Source organism: Strix uralensis, chromosome Z (genome assembly GCF_047716275.1).
Source record: "Strix uralensis isolate ZFMK-TIS-50842 chromosome Z, bStrUra1, whole genome shotgun sequence".
Taxonomy (NCBI): domain Eukaryota; kingdom Metazoa; phylum Chordata; class Aves; order Strigiformes; family Strigidae; genus Strix; species Strix uralensis.
Window position 1 is genome coordinate 88,594,403 of NC_134012.1, and position 13,979 is coordinate 88,608,381.

Here is a 13,979-nt window from a genome sequence, read left to right on the forward strand (position 1 = left end):
CACTGAGGAATGTGAAAATACTATCAGGTCTCACACAGCAGCAGCAAGTCAGGAAACTGAGAGCCTAGTTTTAAAGCCTTTGAACCAATGAAGATTCCTACCAATTTCACCTACAGCTAGTCTGCAGAAATGCCTCTGATTTTAACAGTTGCCTGCTATATTTCTGCAGTGGTTCTTAAGAAAATATTACTGGTGCTAGCAGTGCTTCCTGCTGATTGTTTACATATCCAGTTGATGCATTTAGCCCATAATCTAGAATATTTGCCCTGCCAGGGTACCAAAAGCACAAACTATTTCCTATTATTTTTAGTTTCTAGTAATGGATTGATAAGTATTTAATTCACTGAGTGGCAAAAATGCATGAATTCAGTGAAATAAAATTGTTTTCATATCAGAGTGTATACATGTGAATTTAATTCCATAGCAAAACTGACCTTGAGAAACTGCTACTAAGCCTTCAGATTCCTGCAGGAAATCCAGAAGAATATAAGCAAAAATTGTGTCAAATCAGGAATAACTCCATAAAATTTTTCAATAATTCACATCCATTTAGTGTGCTACTGTTTTAAGAATCCACTTGATGCTCTATATTTTACATGTAGCAATTCATATTGTGCAGGTACCATACTAAAAAAAAATCCACAGATGCTACAATACTTAGGGTTAAAGAAGAATGTTAATAAAGCAGTGTGTAACTCATGTTCATCCCAAAGAAGACAGAAATCTCGAAAAGTAAGTTCAGATCAATAGGACACTCAAAGGAGTAAAGAGGTTCATACAGACGGCATAGTAAAGGACTGAGGCCATGTGCTTGATTGCTGAGTCTTGTGAAGTATGAATATATTCCTAGAAAATATGCTTGGTAATGACACCAAACAAATAGATCTGCCTGGACCGTGAAATTCGCATGAGAGTGCATGAATTTGAACAAGTGAAATTACCAGATGTGGAACATGTAAAGAAATCATAGTATTAATGATACGAAAAACCATCACATGGAAAAATAGGATAACAAATGATTCCTGAAGCACTAGTAGACTTAATAGCCTTTTTCTCAGTAGAAAGGTCTTCCCTTTGCCACATAAAGGATCTTAAGACAGCTTTCTTCTTGCATCTGCTATGTGCAGTTGTTCATGAATACATCATTGACATAGAACTTTAATACTGTGCTCAAAGAAAATATTCACATATATCTAGTCTCACAAATATATCTGCTCAGAATGTGATCCTGTAAAAGGAATCACAGTATTTGTTTACATTTTTGAATGTTGTAAGTGTATTTGAAGGGCAAGGTGATTCAAGATTGAGTATTAAAATGGAAAGGAGTAAACTTAAGCTAATAAATAAGCTAAGAATAAATGGTCATACTTGGTTGTCGGAGTCACCATTAGCCGGGGTCCTTATTTCTCCGTGCGGGAACAGAAACGACGCAACACCAATGTGATGATCAGGTCGTCCATCTTTTATTATAGTTATTGTTCTAGTTTTTTTCTATTCCTTTTCTGGTTACATTTATACTCTACTAAGTTCCGTACACGCACTCATCTATCTTCTAATAGGCTACAGGTCATCTACACGCGCTGTTCACGCGCCTCTACAAGCATTTGCATTGGTTAATTGCAATTAGCACGTAAAGCCCAAAACTTGCCAAAACTCCCTTATCTCATACCCTGTTCTGCTCAGACTTGTGTGCTTTTGCTGACCACAGGTGTTTCTCACTTATCTGCTATCTTGTGTGTTTTTGCCAGCCTTATTTTGCTGGCCTTGTCTCCATCCTTGCATTCTTCTGTCTGCACTAACTTTCTCCCAGCGCGGCCCAGACTCCTACACTTGGTATAGCAACATGGTTGTTATTGCGCACTTGCTGATTTAGAGATTTTTGTCTGTACTGTTGTATACACATAATTGTGAAACTATTCTAGGTATACACAGGTATAAAAAGTAAGCACTCTTGCTCAAAACAGAGTTTTTGAGACCTAAAAAAGAGCCCATGACCTTTTCCTTTCATATGCTTCTATGAATACATCACTATTTTCAAGTGCTGGTTTCACCCTTGAAAGAATGAATTTTGTTTAAGCAGTTAAAGAGTTGCGCAGTTAAATTAGAGTTGGAAACTGAAATAATGGAGTAGATTTTGAAATGCAGTGTGCATCAACAACTTGCAGAACTAGTGTTCTTTTGCAGCACTGGAGGCGTGTACTAGAAATCTCTATTAAAAAAACTGTCCTCTTGATTTGGGTTTTCATATCAAGGACAAGACGGGCTGTGAGAAGTGGCTAAATGTTACTGTGTTTATTTAACCTTCCAACAACTGGGGCATTGCCTATCTCTTTTCTGCATAGGATAACGTAGCATTCTGACTGCACTTACAACCATACATGAGGTTAGTGGTTGTGTGTTCAGATCTGTACACCCGTGACGCTCAATCTGTGTGATTCTGGGTGCCTGTTCTGAGTAGCTCACGCTACAGTCCAGAATGGAGAAGTGAGGTTTGCATCATCACGCTGCTTCATTGGCAGTAGGCATCTGGAGCTGTTCGAGAACATTGCAGAGGTGACTGTTGAACTGAGTGTGTCCTTAGTGTATGTTATTCAGCAGCATTTAACTTTGAAGAAGAATTGATCTGTATTATTGAACAGCTAGTAATTTTTGTACCAGTCAGCATACTTCATAGAAGGTAGCTATGTAAATGAAAAGTACAACAGCAAATGTTTAAAGGTAGCTAGGGCTCTGAATGTCAGGTAAAAATCAGTTTGAAGAAATCTGAGAAAAAAACAAACAAACAAAATGGTATTTATAACCCAATGGACTTCTATGACTCACTTGGTCTACTTATTTCTAAGTGTATATTTATGTCTAAAGATTTCAAAATGCCTCAATTACCCATCCATATTGTCTGCAAATAATTTGCCCTCTTAAGGCCCTATTGCTGCTTGTGCTGTCTTGAAAGACCACCTCGAGGCAACCCTCAAAACCTGTTCTTCATCCAGAGAGCAACTTTGTAAGCTGAGTCCCCTGCACTCTCTGAGCTGCACTTGGGACAAAACTCCAGGGAGGAAGAAGGAAAGGTGCCCCTTCCACCCACTTCTGTGGCAGGGTCTTGGAGCCCTAATAGTTTCTGTGTGCTTGAGCTGCTTCACTGCTGCTTTGTTCCGTGTGCTGGTGATAGCCATCCAAGACTGTTCTATTGGCAGCCTTGTCAAAGGTGTAACCACCCTTTTTGTATGCACTCTGAAGGATGCACAAATTTCAAGTGGAAGAAGACCTTAAGGGAGACAGAGATCTTACTGTTCCAGCTAGAGATCTTACTGTTCCAGCTCAAGATTCCTACCATGTCCAGTTAAACAAACCATCTGAATTGGATTTGACAGTCTGGTGCCAGTATCTGTTAAACAGTGTCAGATGATATATTCAACATACTGTCAGTAGAGCAACTCAAGGATTAAACTAAAAGAGTAATTTAAAATATGGTTGTGTTATTTTTCAATGATTTTTCCATTTAAATTATATAAAATGTGCTGCTACCTAGGGCAGGCAGCCAAGAAGATGCAGGCATATGACCATAAAAGGCATCAGTGAAAAGGCAACTTGAAAAGATGCAGGTAACAATAATGACTGAATTGTGGATCCAAGTTTCACTAAAAATGACTTTTATATCAAGTTAAAAGGTCAGGCTTTATGTAAGCAAGGATTTAAAAGCCTCTGTTGTTATTACCTAAAGTAAAACCCACGGTTACAGCATTTTTTCCTCCTGTCCTTTCATAAATGTCAACATAAGGTTTTTATTTCAGGGATTGAGGAAGAAATATTGTGGATTAAACACAAAATGAATGTTTTTACCATTTGAAATATGATTGGATAACTGGGTGCCTACAAAAAAATACTAATTAAAGTTGATTGTAATGGAATATAAAACAAAATGGGTTGATATTAATTATAGAGGCTGGTAGTTGATTTCTAGTGTTCTAAATTAGCATGATTAAAATTATTTCAGCTGTTAGTAAAATTTCCTGCTTTGCTGCAATTTACCATGAAGCCCACCATACAAAGGGCAAGCAAGAAAGTTCCTGATGTTTCTGCCTTTTTTTTGATGCCCTGTAAATACCAAATACTCCTAAAAGAAATGTCATTGATATTTCCAATTTATTACCTTCACATTTTCTCTTTTTTTGACATTTTTGTGAGCATTTTGTGACATTTTGGGGCATAAAAAGTCATTTCTGTCTACCTGCAGTTATTGAAACTTTTGAATTTTGGTCAGAATTTTCTTTTAGATAAAAATCAGATGGTTTTTCTTGCAAGCAGTTCTGAATTGACCACTCCAACACTCCACCTTCATATCTTCCCCTTTGGTTCCTAGACTGGATGGTGGTTTTATCATCTTGAAGAATCATGCCATTTCAAAGGCAGAGAACTTCAGTGTTGACCAGTGTTCCAAGGTGAAGTCATTGCCCAGTATAAAACTTGATAATTATCATACACACCATAGGTCCAATCTGAGACTGAGTGCAAAGGAGAAATTTCACAGCCACTGAAGTTACTCAATAAACAGTGAATCGAATAACATATACTGAAAAAAAGAGATGTAACCAGATGCATCAATACATGCTATAGGCAGAAGTCATTTCATTCTGAGTCTTTTTTCACCAAATAATCGGAATGTACTGAAGAAAAAAAAATAGATTTTGCTCTAGTACAGAATATATTTTCTATTCCTTGAAATCTTTTCTTCTCCAAATTCTGTTTGGTAGCTATTTCTTCATTATTTAACCAAGTGTGCAAACTCCACAGAGGACTAGGACGAACTGAAACATTCATGTCTAACTGGACATATTCAGTGTTACAGCAGAGGTAAGGGAGAAGCATTCTTATGTCCTTAGTTTGTTAAAACTAAACAGTATCCATAGTCCAAAACCTAATATCCCATATTTAGTTAATCTTTATTAGTGAAGCCATTCATTTGTCTTTGCTGCACAATGAAGATTTTTCTCTCTTTGCAAAATTCATTTCTTCAAGTAGTTTCTTGACCCATTTTATTTATTCTGTCAGGGATGCAAATATTACCTGTTAAAAACACATTCATGAGTAGGAGACACAATACTGTCCTTGCAGTTTTTAAGGAACAGAGCAAGTGAGTTAATGAATGAATGTGTTAATGAATGAATACATTAATAAATTTACCTTTAACCTCCAGAGATTGCAGTGTAAGTCCTTATTCTGTAAACAAGTACATAAAAGTCTCACAGTCTGCAACCTCAGGGTCATCTTCTTATACTGGAAAACAAAAAAAAAAAAAATCCAAAACACGATTCACCATGACTGAGAATCTCCAAGGAGTAGCAGCCTGGGATGAAGATGGGGGGTAGATCAGGTTAGTGCTATACCTCATTCAGTTTATATATTCATTGTGAAGAAATTAGAAGGAAAATTCATACTCCTTATCAAAGGGTGAATTCAGTTCCCACAGAATGCATATTGCATCTTTTAGGAGCTTCAGTATTCTTTCACTGCAAAAGTGTAATTAAATAAAGATACTTTTGCAGGAAGATGAACATCTATGTGGAATTTAACAGGACTATGATAAAGCAGTATTGATACTGTTACTGGTTTGGCATCTAGATAGTTCAGAGTAGTTTGAACATTTGACTTTCTGTAAGGAGACACTCCTAATTAGGAAGCTGTGTGGTTTTTACTGACATTAGAGATTAATGCCACCTGTGTAAGCACCTGTACAAAATAATGTGTTCATAACGTGTTAAACAGTAGTCTACTCCGGAATTAGATACTGGAGGAGGTCTACAAAATGCCACCAAAATTAGAGCTAGGTGTGATAAAGATACTTCTCTGCATATCCACATATTTCTGTATTAAAGGAAGTATAATGCTTTAGGTTAGAATGACAAAAGATTAATTACCTTAAGCTCTGGAAAGTGAAGGTTGAAGGTTAAATATTGATTTATTCCCATTATTGTCAGCAATTTCTCTCAAATAATTGTAAGAAAACATTTTTCCCTCAGTTTTAGATTACCCAGATAACATTGTTTTATTCCTTTAGCTAACCAGTTTGCCACTTAATCTGTATATGGCATTAGTAGTAGCCTTTAGCATGCAACAACAAAGCTCTTTTATCAACAAGTTTGAAGCTCAGGGAATATGTTTGAGAAATGTTCATGTTCACAAATAATAGGACATTGGGTGTTTATATCCATTTGATTGAAGTAGTAATTTTTGGTAATTGTGTTCTTTTACAGAGTAACTCTGCAGTCAGTTAAGCAAGTGTAAATGTACAACATGTACTCAGAAAAAGACAAAGAAACAGCTACTTTTACGACCTCATAATGAGGAACTCCTGAAAAAGAGAACACTGAAACAGAAAACAATTATTTGTCCAATAGTCTTCTCTGTTCCCACTGATACTGTTAATTACTTAGCATTTTTGTGGTTAAACAAGAACATTTATTCCCCTGCAGCCAGGTACTTTCTGTTACAGTGTTACCACAGTCGTAAAGCTTTGAGGAGAGGCTCCAGACAGAGGCTCAGCCAAAATGGACTGTCTCAGTGAGAAGGAATAAAGAAACTGTGCTAGAGCTAAGGTCACAGCTTTCTTCAGCATTGCCCTACTGATCCTTGCAGGCACTAGGATCCAGAAGATCCTTCTCCACTCAACCCCATCCCCTGTGTTCACTGAGAAAAGGCTATTTGGGGATGGCATCCAGTGGATGGAGCTTTGAAACTTGAAGGGGATATTGGAATACATTCAAAATTACATCTTTATCTGATCCTTTACCACCCAGTGCGAACAATTTGTTCTTTCACCCTTCTGTGTCATTCCTCAATGTCCCTTCTGTGTCAATCTCTCTTTCCCTCAGATTCACTCCATAAACCTTTCATACGTTTGTGTTACTGTGTTACCTCTACTACTTTCAAAGTCCTGTTCCTTTGCTTCCCATAAATTTTAGTCTCTCTGCCATAAACTTCCTCACTTCTACACCAGCATCTTCCCCCAGAAATGTCAAAATAGCAAGTCATTTCATGCCATTGCATTGCTCATTGAAATTCTGTGTGTAATTAAAATTATCAGAAATTTTTCAACACAACATGTTTTCATTGGAGAAAAATAAAGTTATAATAAAACTGCAATTATTTGCTTAGATTTCAGAAAAGATTCTACTGGAAAATTTCAAACCAAAATGCTTTATATTGATAGTTGGTGATATCTGTTAATTTTGGAATTTTGAAAATTTGCTTGCATTGGCTGTGGTTGAAAAAGAATTTGTGACATTCTGAAATGACATTCTGAAGTGAATTTTCTAAAACTGATTCTTCATAGGCAATTTCCAGTTTATGGGATGTTTTGAAAATATTTTGCAATTAAAATAATCATTATTTTTAAACAAAAAATATTCAAGTTTTGACCTGCTTGTTATATCCCTTCCTTCCACTCTGTATTATTAATTGGTTACTTACATTTTCAGTTCTTAAGAGCAGAAACTCTTCTTTGTACAGTGTCTAAGACAGTGGGATTCTATCTTTGTTCTCAGGACTATCATAATGTGATTTGAATAATGATTGTTTGATGTAGAAATACTCGGGTGAGAGTCATTGTCCTGGTTAATGCAGGAAGTAAGGTCAATCTGTCATTATCCTTTCCAGTCACCAATATGAACAAGCCAGAGCCTATGGCCCTATTATAGCTTTGGTAAAAAACACTTTTTATGTCAGTCATATTATGTAGGGATGTGTCACCAGTTCGTGATTTCACTTCCTGATGAAAGCAGTCATGAAAGCAGAATAGAATTTGCTGATAGGAAACAACGGTATGTTTTGATGTAGTACCAAGTAGTAGGAATCAGAAAAAGTAGAGGAAAGTTTATTTTTATGTAGTGCTCATAACCATACATTTTCTCTTAGAACTAGGCTTCCTTTTAAATGTGGAACAATTGCATAGTGTTTTAAATGTCTCTGTGAAGTGATCTAGATCTACAGGGCAGCTTGTACTTTGGGAGAATTCTTCTGTTCAGCCAGTCTTCAGTCAAACTGTGTTCCCAGCATGCACACTGACAATCAGATTTCTGCCCTCTCTCAAACAGGGAGCACTTATTGAGCTCCATCTTTTAGCTACATTTCACCTTATGTCATGGTTGAGTAACTTCATTGCAAACATTATTTCTGCCACATTCCGTTGCATGTTATCTATGCCATTTTATATATGCACGTAAAAAAGAAACCAGCTTATCACCCTCAATTAAATCTGATCCTCTGTAATGGCATAATGTCTAGCTGCCAAATAATTTCATGGCATTTTTATTGTTCTGATTAGCTTTACTGAAATGGAGCCGAACAAAAGAATACCCTGGTAACAGAGTAATACAGGTTCCCACCTGGTCTCCAGGCAGTACAGACCGTTCTTAATGTTAGTTGTAAAAATATTTTACTTTGTTTCAAATTGTTTAAAGAGAGATTTAGTAAGAAATAGTATGATGAAGTTAGTCATTTCAAAGTTAGTAATTTAATGTATAAATAGTTTTTCTTGCTCTGGCAGATAGGTTGCCCATTGAAGCTCATCTAAATTATTTCTTCATGGCATAGTGTATTCAGATGGGATGACAAAGAACAGTTAGTTAAACATAGTGGCTTTTTTTGGTAAAACATTTAATTTCAGTCTGTTAGAGGCAGCTGAATCAGGGAGCCCCATAGATGTGAGGCTGCTGTAGGTCCATATCCTGAGGTTTTGCAAGTAGTGAAGCTGAGCAGCTGCCCCCAATGGGTGTGCACTCAGTCACAATAAAACACACAGAGGCCACACTCATCAACAAAGACATAACACATACATTTACATGTATATGCTTGTATTTGCAAAAAAAAAATGGGTTGCTCTAGTAGCTGGTCTTAGATGCTCAGTCAAACCAGTAGCTGGCCTCAGATCCTCTGGTCTTCCCAATTGCAGGGGAGTTGCATATGAGCCTGGAGGTTTGCAATCCAACTCCTCACTGGCTAATCCAGTTGAAAGTTCACTAGCATCCAAATGTACCCACTCAGAACAGGGCACACCCAGACAGAAGACAGAAATAGGACCTAATGAGACTATAGGGTAGATAATGGTGGTCAGGCACATGTCTCAGTCAGACAAGCCACCAGGTTACACTTAACTGATCCCTTTATTGCCCTTTTCACCCTATTTTCCCATGCTTGTTTCTCCCCAGTCCACTTTGATCCCTTCCTTTCCTCCCCAAGTTCTCTCCCCCCTGCATTCCTTAACGAGTGCTATACCTCCTTCAGTCTGTGAGGCATATGGGGAAGGGGGTTTGTTTGGTTGGCTACTCCTGATGGGTTCCACACAAGGGACAATGGTTTGACTGTGCTTTGGTAGTCAGGCGTAGCTGATTCCCTGCACCCCACTTTCACTGATAAGGCTGCTAGGGTTCTTCCCCCAACCCCATCAATTTTTATCTGATCCTGTCCCATTTTTTATGTAGATGATGATTAGCCTTTAATCACATAGCCTAGCAGAGTCTAGAGGTAAATCTAAACTGCATCCTAAATTGCTACAAATGTTTGTGTTTTTATTGAAACAGATAAAGAAAAGAGTGTACAGTAACACAGTATATTACTGTAGTCACTATTGCTCTCTATTTAAATGTATTGACTTAGAGTGTCAGTATTTGAATCAGCTAATACAAAGAGTGATTTTGGTTTGCTTTTTATGTTTTAGGAATAAAGTAATAAAATAAATCATTCCAGTAATATACTAATCCTGGAGTTTTTTTCTCTTGCAGATTATCAAGTGATCTGGCATTCATGAAAGAAAGGAAGAAGAATCTTCCTTGCACACATGAATCCTTTAGGTAGGAATATGGACTTTATATTTTATGACTATGCTATATATAACTAATATTTAAAATTATTATAGCAAGCTAATGACTGAGGAGTTGGGCTTGGTAGTTGGTAGAGATGAACATCCATCATATTTCAAGCACAATTTTTGAGTTTTAATGTAAATTCTAACTTTCAAACTCTAAAATTTTACTCTTTACAGCTTATGCTTTTCTTGTCTGTAAAATACTGCTGTAAAAACAATAATTCTGAAATTATGGCTAAACGTACAAACCACCAGGGAATAAAATAGAATATTCAGGAGCCATGAGACTGGTAGAGGAAGATTGCTATTGTTAGCTAAAGCATATTTTATTGAGAAAACAAAGGCAGTAGAAGTGGTATTCAGAAAAAAAAAAAAAAAAAAAAAAAACAACAAACCTACTAGGAAAGGATCAGTTTTTAGCTTTTGTTACATTTCTAGTATGACTCTGAGCAAAGTATTTGATCATTCTCTCTCTCGGTTCCCCATCTGTAAAGTCGGGATAATAATGGTGCTTTCTTCTTTTTGTCTTGGCTTTTCTTGTCAGTTTAGATGTTGACAATTTTAAAAAGAGTTTCAGGCTCAGTTCTGTAAAATCAATAGGAGTTAAGTGCATAAATACTTTAATGGAGAAATAAGTGTCTAAACTATTTTCGCGAATCTGGGGTTTCACGATTTTTCTTTTTCAAAAATGACTTAAGTCTTTCAGACTGAGGAGCACATTTCCATGGGTGAGAGAAGTTGTTCCGTTCATCATCACATGTTGACTGCTAATCAAAGGAAGGACTACAAGGGGTCATTAGGGGAAAGTTTGTTTAGTAAAGAAATTTAGAAAAAATGTATTAGAAACCCTTATATAGGCTTTTCAGGTGAAATGTAAAAGAACTTGTAGGGGCTTCCAGTTTATGGAACACAGAAATATGAAGTGGTTGGTGCCAGGAAATTAACTGGACATTCAGGTTCCCTTACATAGCCAACAGCAGGAACGAAGCATCCTCACAAAGCACTCCATAAAACCTATGTGCTAAAAATAGTCACCTGGAGTCAGTCATAAGAAATTCAGATCAGAGACATGTCTGAAGTCCGCATCTTCTCTGAAGCCTATACACCTCCATGAAGACTGTACTGGGTGCCTGAGGGATTCAGAATTTGGAGACTTCCAATTAAGGCTCATTCAGAGAGGGGAAGCAGAGCTCTGGACACACTACACATCCACAGCCTTTAATTTGCAGTATAATCCCAACCATCACTGTCATTCACAAATACACCTAGTGATAGCGATGTCCAATTTTTGGCTAGGGATATACATCAGTGTTGGCATTTGAGATCTCAGCATGTGAAGGCAGACTCATGCAATGTCGAGAGTATAGCTGAATGTATGGCCAGTAGAATTCAGGATGGTCTAACAGACTGTCACACTCTTGCTTTATTCTGTTCTTTTTTTTGTACTTGGCTTCATACAGCTGTAGTTCAGCCTTTCAAATGGTAATGAACTGTGTTGTTTTGAGGCTCCTTGAACTGCCTTCCCTGAGGACTGAAAGATGAACATTGTTTATCATCATAACTAGTGGGAATGTGAATCTTGTTCAGTACAGACTGCTAAAGTACTTTTGGCTTTATATTTCTTTAGCAGCACAAGCAAAGCTTGTGATGGACATAATGTCATTGCCAGCGGGTGCTGTACCGTTGTTCCCCTTCCTGCAAGCCTGAAAACATTGCAGATAGAAAATTTTTCCATCTCTGCAGAACTGAGTAAAAACTTCTCTGTCAATCTCAAGAAATTTATCCATCAGCATGGCCAAGGAAGAGAGAGAAAAGAATGTAAGAACTAGAACTCAATTAGGACAAGGACTTTTTTCTCTCAACTCTGCTCCACAGCACCTGATTTCAGTATTGATATTTAACTTTCAGCTTCATCTAGTAGGATTGTAAACACAGTTTTCAAACCTACAATTTCATAATATTATTTGTTGCAGAGTAGGGTTATTTTACAGGAATATGTAGCACTTCTGTGCATTCTAAAACCCCAGTAATCATTTCGATTTCCATTAAGGCGCACTGTTTTCTGGGGTGAAATAAGCAGCTGTTGAATACTATATGACAACTGTGTTAAAAGGGGGAAATTCAACTATAATGTCAGAATGTAGTAACTTTGTTGGAATTAAGTCAAAACCTTCAAAAAGGAGGCATGTGATCTTTTAATTATGAGTTACTCAACCCTTGGTTTTGCATGAAATTCTAGCAAATCAGTGTCCACTGTGTCCCTTATAAAAGAATGCATTCAGTCCTAAAAGTGAGGCATTCCCTAACAGCATCTTCAGTAATGCTAGTTAGCCTTTAATGAAAACATTTTCAAGTCATACATAGGGGAGACACACTTTTGATATAGTTATGACAAAGTGGACATTATTTTTGCTATTAAAGCAAGTATTTTTAAAAAACAAGACACCTTTCCAGAAGCCTTTTAAATTATATTTGAACCACAAATACCAAATACCGGGCAACCATGGAAATGTAAGCACTGGAACAAATGGAATATGGTTAATGTGCCTGGAGCCTTCTGGTCACTGCTCTGCTGCTGCTTACATTCCTTCAGAAAGCAATACAAATATCAGAATGAAGCTTTTCTAGGATGTTTCTAAGCATAATCTTCAAATAAACACAGGTTGTGCTAATTCTTTAATAGAAAATATTTTGAAAGCATTAAATCCTGAATTTAAAATAGGACATGCAGCCATCTCATACTTCTGCACAGTTTTCTAACTGTTGATAATTCAAAGTATCTAACTTGAATTGAAACACTGGCCTGAAAAGCATATATTGGATCACGAAGTCCAGTCCTCAGCTATCACAAACAACTATGTCGTATTTCATAATAGATCAGGCTACCTGGGAAAACTAAATGGGATTTTTGTGTTTGAAAGACTACTCCAGAAACTCACTGCTGTGATAGCAACATTTTTCTCAATTTTTGGAGATAATTATGGCCATCTATTCATGTTCCAACATTTGCTAAAGTTTACATATTCTTATTTCCCTCCTTTGATGCTAATCTCCTGCTATGTTTATAGAAGACAACCATCCTCGCATGGAGTAAAAAGCCAATTCTTTAAATTGCCATCATGAGACAGCCTCTGCTCATCTTTGTATCTCTGTTCTAAATTTGTTCTAAATAGGTTAACCTGTGGGGTTTTTTTCCCAAGTATAGATGACCAGAATTGTACATAGTTTAGTCTGTGGCACTAACAGATCCGTATTCCTCTCCTATATCTCCTGTTCTGTTTCACAGGCACGTTACCACAGTGGTTTTCAGTCATTTTTAAAAAACAAATTTTTAAAAAACAAATTCTCCCAAGGAAAAACACTTGGGTTTAAATGCATTAACTTAATCCTATTCCTATTAATTTGGTTCTTTAGGTCTTCAGTTTCCAAAATTATCCTGTTTTCCTTGCAGAGTGCTCTAATACATCTCATTCTTGATGATACCTCTCTCTTTTGTCATATTGACAAATTTCATTTTTTTACAGCTTCTCTTATCTGTCTGTTCTTCACACCAAAAAGATACATCTGTAAAAGTAAAAAAAAAAAATTAATGGTACCGGTTCCCTATAGGGAAGCACAGTATGAGTCTCAGTTTGAAAGTGCTGAATTTTGCAAATGTTCCAACTATTTTTAGAAATAATAAAATACTCTAAGTGGTATACTATGTACATGAAATAGTTACAGTTTATAGTTCATTATTTCACCTTCACTTGAGAAAAATGTGCTTGTTCTTGCATGAGCTCAATGGTCTGTTATATAACACCAAGTTTTCAGCTCATTTCTGAAGTTAAACACTAATGCTTGTGCCTGCCGTTTGTTTATAGTTATGAAATTTGCATGTGCTTACACAAAACTGGAATTTATATTTAAATGGTTTGCTCCCCACTGATTGTATATGCACAGATTGCTGTAAGTGAGTTTTAAACTAACCCGGATGCGATTTTGCAGCCTGTAGCTCAGTTACATGCGTAAAACATGCTTGGATATTCAGAAGTGGTTTATGGTAATGTAGCCAACTGTTGTTGTTCTGCACATTGCCCACAGTAAACATGTTTTAGACTCAATTATATTAACTGATACT